This window comes from Amborella trichopoda, chromosome 6 (genome assembly GCF_054954075.1).
Source record: "Amborella trichopoda isolate Santa Cruz 75 chromosome 6, AtrichopodaSantaCruz75HAP2 v2.0, whole genome shotgun sequence".
Classification (NCBI taxonomy): Eukaryota; Viridiplantae; Streptophyta; class Magnoliopsida; order Amborellales; family Amborellaceae; genus Amborella; species Amborella trichopoda.
This window is the reverse complement of record NC_142341.1, coordinates 4,958,988-4,971,834: the sequence shown is the minus strand read 5'-3', so window position 1 is coordinate 4,971,834 and position 12,847 is coordinate 4,958,988.

Genomic DNA, 12,847 nt, shown 5'->3' with positions numbered 1-12,847 from the left:
TAGATAGTGAGATTTAAGTGCTAGATAACTCAAAATTCAATATTTCTTTTTGAGAATAGTCAACTAGTAATTCTTAAGTGATTTCCAAAATTTCAGATAAAAAAGATCTTCCCAAATAGGTCTTTTGACCAAGGCAGTAGAATACATGCCCAAAGCGTAATAGATTTACACCATTCAATGGAGATGGACAATGCATAATAGTATTATCAGAATCAAACTGGCCACTGAACCGGTGGGGATCTATTCCAATCAAAATCAGTCTGATTGCTGATAGAAGCAATTTGATTGGATTTTTAAAATATTAAAAATATGAATTATGATGTAAATATATGTAATGCATTAAGAAAAACATTGTCCCCTTTGCTAGGCCGTTCAAATCGATTGAAACTGGCTAGTCAGACCAGTCAAATATTAATTTTGACATATTCGACAAAAGTTAGTTTATTTTATTAATAAAAGATCTTACAAATCAAAAATTAAAATAAAAACTTACAAAGCTACACAAACTACAAAAAATTATAAATGAATTTTGATAGATTTTTTACCAAACCAAGTTTTTGCTCTAGACCAAATTGGCTAAGACACTGGTCGGTAGTCTAATCAATTAGACCGCTGGTCAAGTCTGGTATGGTCTTGATAATTATGATTTATAACACCGTAACCTTCCACAGGTGGCTATCTATATAATTGTTTACTTGCAAGAGTAAGGAAAAAGGTTATATAAAGCATGAACCTTACTTATAGAAATAAGGTTAAAGTAATCCACATCATTTGGCAGTGTAGATTTCACAATATTGTTTTTAAAAAGTAATCCACATCATTTGGTAGTGTAGATTTCGATAATCTTAAAGACATGTCAATCAACACCATCCAACAAAAATAGTAATGTAATGGGTTTTAATTTTTTGTATTTTACTATTTTCTAGATTTTAGGTTTCAAATTATTTTGAGTTTCTAATTCGCTTTAGAGGTATTTGCATCTTTTTAATTGTAAAGAATTGAGGAGTACATTCGAATTTTTGCTTTTTTTTTTTGGTAAATGAAGAGTTGGGATTTAGGGTTTCTTAAAAAAAAAAGTAAAGTTTTAGCGTTGGTTTTTTTTATAAATATGTAACTTTTAGATCAGAAAAAAATGAGAGAGAAATAAATTATTTTGGGTATTGTGAAAAGATCTTTTGGAGTGGATTCTTTTAGAGAAGGTATACTATTTTATCTTTTATTCTTATCTTTATTTTTTTGGTTTATTTATTTTATTTTTTCACTTACTTGCAACAATTGGTACAGTAACTTTACAAGAATCGTCCATTTGAATGCCACCAAACCTGCTCCTATTATTGATGATGTATTGCCACAATGAATATGTGGTTGCATTGATTAGAAAATTTCATTTATCAAGAAGATGGTACTCGCATTCCACAGAGAGAGAGAGAGAGAGAGGTACTTGCAACCACATAGATCCAATACCAAATCGTACTTTAAGGATTACTCAAGCTTTTACTACTAGCTCTAATGGTTGATCCTATATGTAATTAGCAAATTTGAGGCAAAAATGACGACTTGAAGAGTACCCTCATGATCTTGGTATCAAGCTCAGGCTTCTAAAGGTTCATAAAGGGTTCAAAAAAGAAATTAAAATAATGTTTGACATCCCAAAATTCCATTACTAGTTGCCCATAAAATGTTTGATTAATTGGTTCATTGAAAAAAATAAAGTACTTCAACAAATAGTAGAAAGTGAGAATGGTGTAATAGGCTTTTATTTTTATTTTACTATTTTTTGTATTTTAGGTTTGCAATTATTTTGGGGTTTCTAGTTTATTTTAGGGGTATTTGTATCTTTTTTACTTGTAGAGAATTGATAGGAAAAATTAAAACTTTATTTCTGTTAAAGAGGAGGGGTTGGGATTTAGGGATCCTAGGGAACAAGTTGGGTGTTAGGGCTATTTTATTTTATGAACATGTAACTTTTGGATAAAAAAAATGGAGAGAGAAAAATAATTGATTTTAGGTTTTGTAAAAATATATATTAGAGTGAACTCACTTGCAAATTTTGAGAGATGGTATAATTTCTCAGCCTTTATTTTTGTCTATAGGTTTTCTAGTTTATTTTTTTTACTGTCCCTCCTCTCTGCATCAAACGGACTATACACAACATTCCTTCTAAATTTAAGGTTGCCACTTATTATATACGATGACAACCTTACTTGTAGAAGTAAGAGTACAATGGTCTACACTGTATATTTTTAATTTCATGTAGATTTCATACATTTCTTTTATTAAGATCATGTCAAAACATGGCATACTTTTCAAAATAAGGTTAAATCTACATTGTCCAAATAAAATAAAACATAGATTACTGCAACTTTAAGTAAGATTTCCCCCTTGTATAAACTTTTCTCGTAATCTAAATCTATTACTTAGAATACTACTTTATTTCTTTAATAGTTAATTCAGTGGGGAAAACAGGCCCTTATTGTTTTTTTCAAGAGATTAGGGAGTTATACGGGCCCTTACCTGTTTTTTTCAAGAGATTAGGGAGTTACATTTTTAAGGTGTTAATTGGGGTGTCAGGGGTAAGAATGGATACCACAATGTGGTAACTGGGTTCTCCGTTTTTTCCAAGAGATTAGGGAGTTACATTTTGAAAGTGTTAATTGGGGTGTCAGGGGTAGGAATGGATACCACGATGTGGTAAATTGGTGTAGGAATAGATACCACGATGTAGTAACTTGGTGTGGAGACGCTACCACCATGACCCCAACCCTTTTCCTAAAAGTGGTAAAGTGAATGGGGATTTGGGCTCTTACCCTTCGGTGAGAATGGAGTTTGAGATATTATTATGGGGAGTTGAAAATACTACTGCCAAGGCCCTATACTATTCTCGTAAATAAAATGCTACTTAGTTTATACTAGGTGGTTAAACTAGTCTCTTGCAAAAATCATCAGTAGATAACGTAGATTCAAGATGCATAGAAATTTTTGGCAAATGTTTACATTAGTTGTGTACTTAATGCAACCCCCCTCATCTACTTGGGCTCGAGACAAATTAAAAAAAATTGTAACTAAGTCTTTTGCAAAAAATACATGGGTAATTTTGACTTTAGTTTTAGCCACTCGCTCGGCCAAAGCTTAACTTTTGGGTGGCTCAGCCAAAGCTACCTTGGAGCCTCTCTCCCAAAGTTCCAATGTACCTCTAGGTTTGGGACCAAGTAGCAGCCGATAGAACATTTTAAAAATCATCAGTCACGTTATTTTATCCCTTGACCCTTCTCAATAGCGGCTTTTGGTTTTATGAACCGCCATCACCATGTCTAACAATTCCCCAAATTTGGAGGACACCGTAAATTGAGGCCCAATTATGGTCTAATAGTTTGTGCATGGATAGCAAACAAAATTACGTCAGTGAATATCAATAAATTCTGCCCGTTGGAAAATGCAATTATTTACTAGGGGAAAAATAGTAAAAGAAAATAAATTTTTGACCCATTGCTCTCAAGGCTATTCGAACGCTTTTGAACCGGTGTAGTTTAACTTTTACACGCTACTATTGAGACTGAAACATGTCTATACGTTTCATTAAAGGGCAAGCTTTCTATGCTTCTCTTATTGCATAAAACTTATATGATTTTTTCTATCCAGTCGTCCATTCAGAATAGACGATTGAGATGACCTCAATCACACAATATTACATCTCTACACTATTTTATTTTAAATTATTTTACATCCTATTTTGACATCAAATTTTGGACGTTCATTCCTCTCCTAAAGTCGAATATGTAAAAAATATATAAAAAAAATATTTTTAATAAATAAAATGACTAAAATACCTTTAAAAGTTCCAAAGTGATTTGGTCATTATATTTTATTAAAAAATTATTTTTAATGTTTTTGAAGTGTGGACCATTGAGACGGCTAAAGATAGTTGTGGCAAAAGTATATATTCATATGGTATCCATTCTCAATAATTTCTTCGTCTTGAACCATTGTAACTTACGAGCTTTTACTAGTATCCATCCTCAAGAACATTGAAGGGGCCATCATGTGTACTAAGAAACGAATCAAAGAAACAATTGACACAATAGACCTTCCTCTTTACAAGCACGCTGTACACTATCTCAATATTGTAATTTTCCCATTTACTATAGAACAACAATATATAAAAGATAACCCAGGCAAATAAGTCCTTGAGATATCTGTAAATAGAAAGTCGCTGATGATACTAGCTTAGTTTGTATATGCAAGTCTACCTAACACATGAGTTGTTTGAATTTAGAGAGAGAAAGTAGCTTGTTTTTATATGTTTAGAGAGATAAAATCAATAAGAAAAATATTAAAAAGAGAGAGAATTTGGATTAGTAAAAAGGTATTTTTAAAAGGCCAAGCTTTCTATATTTCCCCTACAATATAAAACTTTTATGTTTCTTCTTATCCAACCGTCCATTTTGAATGGAGGGCTATATTAATTTTTTTTTTTCTACAAACTATTTTAATACCAAAATTTGTATGTCTAATCCTCTATTAAACTCGCACTAGAAAAAAATATAAAAAATATTTTCAATAATATAAAATGACCAAAATACCCTTGAAATTTTCAAAGGGTATTTTGGTCATTATATTTTATCGAAAAAATATTTTAAATATTTTTTATAAATACGCCCCAATGAGAAGATGGCACGTATCAATTTCAGATTCATAAAATTTGTATAAAAAAATAAAAATAAAATACTTTGAGACGTTGAATCTAAGATCAAATAGTGAGTGGCTCTCTTGATCAAATTGGGATGGCTAGATGGTAGGGGAAGTATAGATATTCTATGTTGTAGGAGAAGTATATAAACCTTTCCCTTTTTAAAATTGAGTAAAATGTCTCTTTTAATCACCATCCAACATTTATCTGTAAACAGGTCCTTCATGGGCACGAGTTGCATCACTCAAAATTAGATCCACCCTCAAACCCGACTTGTACTCCGGTGAGGGGTGCTGATGCAAGCATATACAGTGCAAAGTATGACATCAAGCACCTTTGCGGCATTGCAGACACACATTGAACGCTTCACGTACTTGGCACATGTGTCCACACTCTCCTATTTGTTCCATGAACAGATGTCATGAGAGTGTTTCCATATTAATGCTACTATTTCACTCTCCAATCTTCAATATGGACTAAAACCTATTACTTTCTCTCTTTATTTATTTAAAACGTAAAAAAACAACACAAGAAGGTATATTATTTTAAAATATAGTACAATAAATACTAACATTTCCCTCTATCTCTATCCGGGTAAATTATTTCAATGGACGATGATGACCCCAGTGGTTGATTTTCCTTTAGGCCCTTAAAATTACAACAATATTTTATATTTATTTAAATTCAAAAAAAAGAGAAAAATAACTAACTTCCTAAAGGCCCAAAAAATGGAATGTATCGTGTTATTATTATTATTTTGATCTGTCAACGGCGGGAATGAAGGGTGGGACATTATGTTGAAGCATTAGCCCTGCTAACAACCGATGTGCCAACCCCATCTCCTGTATTTCCGGTGTATTATCCGTACATCAGTGATTTAAAACTCGGATCGGTAGGGTAGATTGGTCATCGAAAAACGCATATCAAACTGTTGGATTAGTCATCTAGATTAGGTATGGATCGATTTGAATTAATGATTCAAAAAGATATTAATAAATAAATGATATATCATAAAACTTAGAATAGGGTTTACGGGGTATGGATTTGGGAAAAACCTAAAAAAATATTAAATAGTTTAATAAAAATATACAAAAGGATTTGCGGGAGCTCAATCAAGACACATACCATTTTAAAACCGCTGTGGTCCATACATATTCCTATTAAAATCAGCAATTCACATAAAAAAGCACCTGTCAAGAAAGAGCAATTGATTGATTTATTTATTTTTGATAATTCAGTAAGCATAACGAGTCCCTACCCGTTTTTTTAAAAATCATTAGTAATTTTTTAATGCTTTAGGTGAGAACGGAAATTTAAAATGGATGTCTTTTGTGACAAAATGTAAGAAGTTTTTCTTCATATTTGGAGGAGACTGTAAATTTAGGCACAAAAGTAGGTGGGCTACAAGGATGCCAAGTGGCACGCACGTGGCAACATTTTGACAGGGGTGGGACCCACTACTCATGAAAGTTCGAAAAGTTGCAGTCCGGTCATGGATTCCGACATCGTCTTTTCCTTTCGTACGAAATTTCGGCTACCATTTGATCAGTACGAATGGGGAAGTGTACAGTACTACAATGATCCATATGAGTTGTCATCCGCGGGAACCATAAAACATTCGTATATAGTCATCGGAATCATGGTCTAAGGAATTTATCACCGTCCAATGGGATGGAGAGTGATGAAGGGAATGTACCGATACACGATGGACTTATTGAATTGTGACCCACTTTACCATCACCGTTCATCCCAATGATGCATCCTTAACCACATGACTTCGATTCTAACGGTCAATGATGATTGTGACATTTATATAGCAAAAATAAATTGTATGTGTTATGTATATTTCCATATATATTAGATAAATAAGATTGTAGTATTCTACATCATCTATTGTGGTCAAATAGTGTAGATTTGACCATAAGAATTATATATTAATAGCCTTATAGGAGCTATTTCTTTTGAGTCCTGTATATATGGATGTAGTTTGAATATAACAGAGGCCCTAAACAATTAAAGCAAGGTGCATATTCAAATGGTGCCAAAATATGTTGTTTCAATATAATAAACCTTTATGAGGATCTAAAATTTTAGTTTCATCTCTAACTATAAACTTTAAATATTAAAAAATAACACAGATCAAACAAAACTACAAGGACCCGAATTCTATGCGGCCGCGCCTGTATATGTAGAAATGCAGACCTGTTAATAAATATATTTTTGAGATGGATTTTAAAACTTAATTTTCAAGGACAAGTAATCTCTCACATGGAGATCATGAATATGGTATTTTTTTTAAAAATAAAAATAAATTTTACTAAAAATAATAATTCTAGTAAGAAAACATTTGGACTGTTGGTTTATATTGTTTTTAGATGGAACACATACTTGCATCTATCTTTAAGATGGATGCTTTACACTATCAGGACCGTATATGTAGAAATGCGGTCCAGCCGGCATGAGACAAATTTTCAATCTATAGATACTTGAAAATCTTGAGAATTGACAGTCTATATAATACTTTACAAAATGCAATACTTTTAAGACTTTTTTTTTTTTAGGTGAGTCAGTGGAGAAAGGGCCCCTACCATAGGACGTAGCGTTGCAAATCGCCAAGCGCTAACAAATTAAGCTTAAAATTTACTTTTTCTCATGTCTATACATCTTGAGGTTGAGACAATTGAATTGCGGGTTTTTTGTCATCAGAATAACCTCTTCTAGCGAGGCTTAATTGTTTAGGGTCTCACTTTTATATAAACTTTTTCCTATATATATTAGCCTCAAGAACAAGATTGGCTATCGACCTAGGCCAGGCTAGCCGTGGACCTCGCTTTAACATAGACCCTAACCTTGGGCCAAGATAAGCCTAGTCTTAGGCCTATCCAGGCCAAACCGGCATGACAGACCAAAGACAAACAAGAAATTAAGGGGACAGTGTTTGAGCTGGGTTGGCTCCTTTGCAAGGATGCCCCAATTCTTCTGGCCTCTAGAGAGCCCTATCCAAAAAATCTGTGGCCATATGTTTCTTCACCATCAGTTAAATGGATGGACGTGATGAAGAGAGTCGAGACTCCAGATCACTTGCTGAAGCGTACAAGATCTATAAGGTACGTCTTACTTTCTCTCCATCACCATCCATTCCAACCATATGCTTCCTGTTTGTGGACCATAATATGGTTTGAGTGGACCCGTTCTAAGTTGAAGGGACCAAAATTTTAGCAGCCCGAAATCAGAAATGTTTCGGAAAATTTCTGTCACTGAGAAGTGATCCGACGTGTCAAGAAAAGTTTCCTGATGTCATTATCAAGCCCGTGTGAGGCACGGGTGGTTGTTTGACTGCAGGCTTTCCTCGGTCGAGGAGTTGTCCCTCGCTGTAGGTGTCTCATTAACGTATCACAAATTACACATGCAATTTTTTAGGGGAAAGGATTAACGGTCTAGATTAGGCTAGCAAGGGGCCGAGTGGTCCATCCGGCCCGGATCAGTATGCCTCTAAAGAATATGGCCTAGGCACAAAAAGTGGCCCAAAGGCTTGGCGTGTCGGGCTCCGATCTTGTTTTGCCTGACTCGGGCTGAGGACTCAGCCCAAGCCTGAGCCGAGTGCTTGGCCTAAGTTCGAGTGACTCAGCGTGAGTTGGGCCTTGTCCATACTAACAAATGTCCAAAAGAATACCCAAAAAATATAAAAATAAGAATATATGTTTAAAATAAAATTCAACAAAACACAATGACGATAAAAACAAAAAAAAGGGGTTACACCATTTATATTTGGGTGGGTTTCTATAAACAATCCAAATAGGGTGCACCTCCAAATTTTACCTTTAACATGTAATTTTGGCGTAAAAAACTTATTAGGATTATCTCAAAATTTAATTTCACATCTAATTATAAATTTTTAAACTTGAAAATTGGTTAAAATCAAGTAGATCTATAAACATACGAAAATATTGAAAATGGACACCCTAGATAATGTGTTGCAAGATGCACTATTTTTGGGACTCAATCTTTTTTTTCCATATTCATACATCTCGATGTTGAGATGATCAATTAGTGGGTTTTTCAACATTAAAACAACTTTTTCGAGGGATTTATGAGGTGCATTTGTAATTCTATATTTTAAGGTTGCAACCTTATATAAACTTTTTCTTTTATATTTTGTATATGGAGGTCACAATAATTCTTATCCCTTAAATTTCAAAATGAGTGGTTGTAAGAGTGTCATTGAAAAGACACAATATTCAAAAAACAATAATCTTGGACTTCGGGACTCACTCCAAGCCATCTAATGAGTGAGAATGATTGAGACCTCCACGTACGAAATATAAAGGACTCAGTTTTTATGCCGCTAAGCCCGCATATGTTGAAATCCAGACCTATTAATAAATCTATATTTGAGATGGATTTTTGGACATAATTTTTAATGATATGTAATCTCTAACATCGAGATCATGAATATGAATAAATAAATAAATTTTAAAAACTAAGATTAATAATTCTAGTCATAAAACATTTGGACCGTCAGTTTCCATTGTTTTTAGATGGAGCACCTACTTGCATCCATATTAAAGATGGATCCATCTTTAATATGGATGCTTTATATTTTTGAGACCGCATATGTAGTGATGTGGTCCATCCTGCATGAAACAATTTTTCAAATATAAATAGTCTCTTAATAGACAATAGCTAAAATTATTCCTAGCCAAAATACTTTCCAATCTTTGTCAAAATGATAGAACACATTCAAAAAGTATGTTACAAATAGATTTCTTATTTCTTGATTTTTTTAATAATTTGTTTAAATTTTATTTTTAAGATCTTCGAGTTGGACACCCATCTCGAGAATATTCATGCTTGCCAAGGTAGTGAGCACGAGTTACTCGGACGAGTCCAACAATGGAACATTGGCCTGACTTGCACTCTTTATTATTATTATTATTATTATTATTATTATTATTATTATTATTATTATTATTATTATTATTATTATTATTATTATTATTATTATTATTATTATCAATTTTCTTTTTATTTATTTATTTGTTTTCAACCCAGCCTGACATAGAGCTAATGGGCATGAGCTAAGGCCTCTTTGGCCTAATCCACGCCTAGGCCGGCCTATTTGGGCAATGACTGGGCCAGGGCCACAGCCGAGCGGAGCCCACTCCGCTACCAGGCCCAGGTTAGATTTTGTGTATGAGATTATATAGCTCCCAAAGTGGGGGCCATCCCTCCTAGATAGAAACAAAACCTAAGCTTTGGGAGGTCCACACTGGCAGCTTTTTGCTTATATGATGCCTGCATTGCATGTGTAGAGGCTTGGTAGCAAATAAAACCTTTTTGCTATGATATAATTGAGGAAAATGGTTTGATAGGGCTGGTGTGTTATCAAAATAAGTAAATCTTCACCTCATAACTCATCCAAAATTACAAGGAAAACTTTTACGTCGATTAACTCGACTTGAACATTGTGTTTGTGAAAACAATTAGGATTTCAAATTCTAAAAACAGTGTATATTGTACAAATTATTTAGACCGTCTGTTTTGCTTTAAAAATAGGTCTCACATATTTGCAAGATTTGTGCCATTTTTTTCGTTTGAAATTTCATTATCGGTGTTCGAAATTGATTTTAGAGCTATCACAGAGATTTTCATCACTTAATGTACCTTCCAGATGAGGATTTGAGGTGAGGCTTTATTTTGTTTTCATAAAGCTTAGCCTCTATAAAAACCTCATCGTATAATTAAAAGACATGGTTTCTATGCAGCCAGCCCGCATATTGTAGAAATGCAGGCTTGGCAATACATATATTTTTTAAATATAATTTGATTCTAAACTTAGTTTTACATCTTCTAAAGATTTTAGAATTAAAATTATGGGCAAGCTTTCTATGTTTTTCCTACAACATAAAACTTATATACATCTCCATATCCAACCGTCCATTTTGAATGGAGGGCTAAAATTGCCCCAATCACAACATCACGTCTTTACATTATTTTATTTTTAGTTTTTTCTACAAATAATTTTAATACCAAAATTTGTAGGTCCAATCCTCTATTAAACTCGCACTAGCAAAAAATGTAAAAACAATAGTTCCAATAAAATAAAATGATAAAAATACCTTTCAAAGCATCAAAGGGTATTTTGGTAATTATATTTTATCAAAATATTATTTTTAATATTTTTTATAGGTGTGCCGTAATGAGAACATGGCACGAAACAAATTTCACATTCATACAATTTGAATAAAAAAAACTAAAAATAAAACACTTTGAGATGTCGGATCTAAGATCAAACGGTGAGTGGCTCTCTTGATCAAAATTGAACGGCTTGAAAGTAGAGGAAACATAGATCTTCTATGTTGTAGGGGAAGTATAGAAACCTTTTCCTAAAATTATTTATAGGAAAAAGATTGCATATTGCAAAAAAAATTAGGTGCTTCCGCCGCGCACCATTCTCAGGCATAGGCATATTTGTAAATTTTACTTGATAGTTGCTTACGAGAGTGGTATATCAAGCAATGAGATCAATCTAAGAATTATAATGGTTTTATTGTCAATTTTTTTTTTCAAATTTAAATTCTTCAACACTTAGATTTTACTGTCAAAAGTTACTTAATCCTGGTTTAATATAGGGACGTTGTTTTCTTAAGCATATATAATATGATTTGACATCATCTTCATAGCATTTTTCCAATTATTTGGGGTCAGCTGCCCGAATCTTAATCCATCATTCTGCTTTATCATACGCAGACTATAAATCTCTGTATCTTATCTCACTACTTTCAATTATATTTTAATAATATTACTAGATTGGGGTTTGTCGGTCGATAAATAGGCAATAATCTTCTTATTGGTCACCGAGTAGCTTTGACCTACCTAGCCAAGATGATTTTAAGATTTTGCAGTTCTACCTAAATATTTAGAAACTAAAAATCCTTATGAGCATCAAATGTTTTTAGAAAAATACTCCAATGTGTGCAAGCGCTAGAGCATGCTACTCTTAACTTTGTCCATAGGAATAAATTAAGGGTGCAGTTTGTATAAGGTTGAGGCTCTAAACAATCAAAGTACGGTGCACCTTCAAATGGTAGCAAAAGATGTTGTTTCAGTACTGAAAATCTTGGTGATGCCTTTAAAAATCGTTTTATCTCTAATTACAAAATCTGAAGCTTCAAAACAAAATAGTGTAGATTGAGTAGATCTATGAATCAGTGTTCGAAAAACCAGACGGTCGGAACCGGAACCGATCGGTTAGCTCGCTACCGGTAGGGTAGCGATTCCGGTTAAGACTGGTTTTAGTATACTAGTAAAAAAACACATCGTCTTGAAAAACAATCGGCTAAAAAACTGGCCGGTTTGGCCTTGAACCGGCGACTTTTTGACAAAACCGGTCCGGTTTGGAATTATATCGGGCGATATAACAAAATAACGACGCGACATAAAATAGCAGATGTTATTTGTAACAGTGCCCGTTATTTGGGTAGAACCCGTAATCTGCCACTTTTTGTGGCTTTTTTATGCTTTTTTTTGCCGTTTTTTTATTTTTTTAGCTCAATTATTTTACTATACTTTCAAACCTTCTATAAATCCATCAAAATTGAATAAAAAACTCCAAGATTAGATCGATTTTGACGAATTTTTAGTGCGTTTTTTTGGTGTTCTTCAGTTTTTTATAAAAAATCCGTCATTCATTTGATTTTGGCCTGGTTTTTCAGTTTTTTTTTATAAAAAGTTGGGGATTTTAATGATCACAGATATACATATATTTCGAGACTCCTAATTTCATTGAAATGGAGAGATTTGGGGCTCGATTTTGAGATTGAAGCAGACGTAGTAAGCCCGAACCCAATTGTTTTTAATTTTTTTCTTAATTTTGCAGTTTTTTTAGGATTTTTCATACAATATTTGACTAGTATTATTTATTGCAATAAATAAAAGAACGATTTTTGAACAACAAAAAAAAAAAATTTGAAGCTCGATTTTAGGAATTTAGGGTTTTTTGGAACTCGATTTTAGGAATTCAGGGTTTTTTTTGTGTTTAATGTTATATAATATATATATATATATATATATATATATATATATATATATGTTTTTTGTGATGAATATGAGAATATATATACATAATATTTGTGTGAGATTATTGATTGCATAAAATAA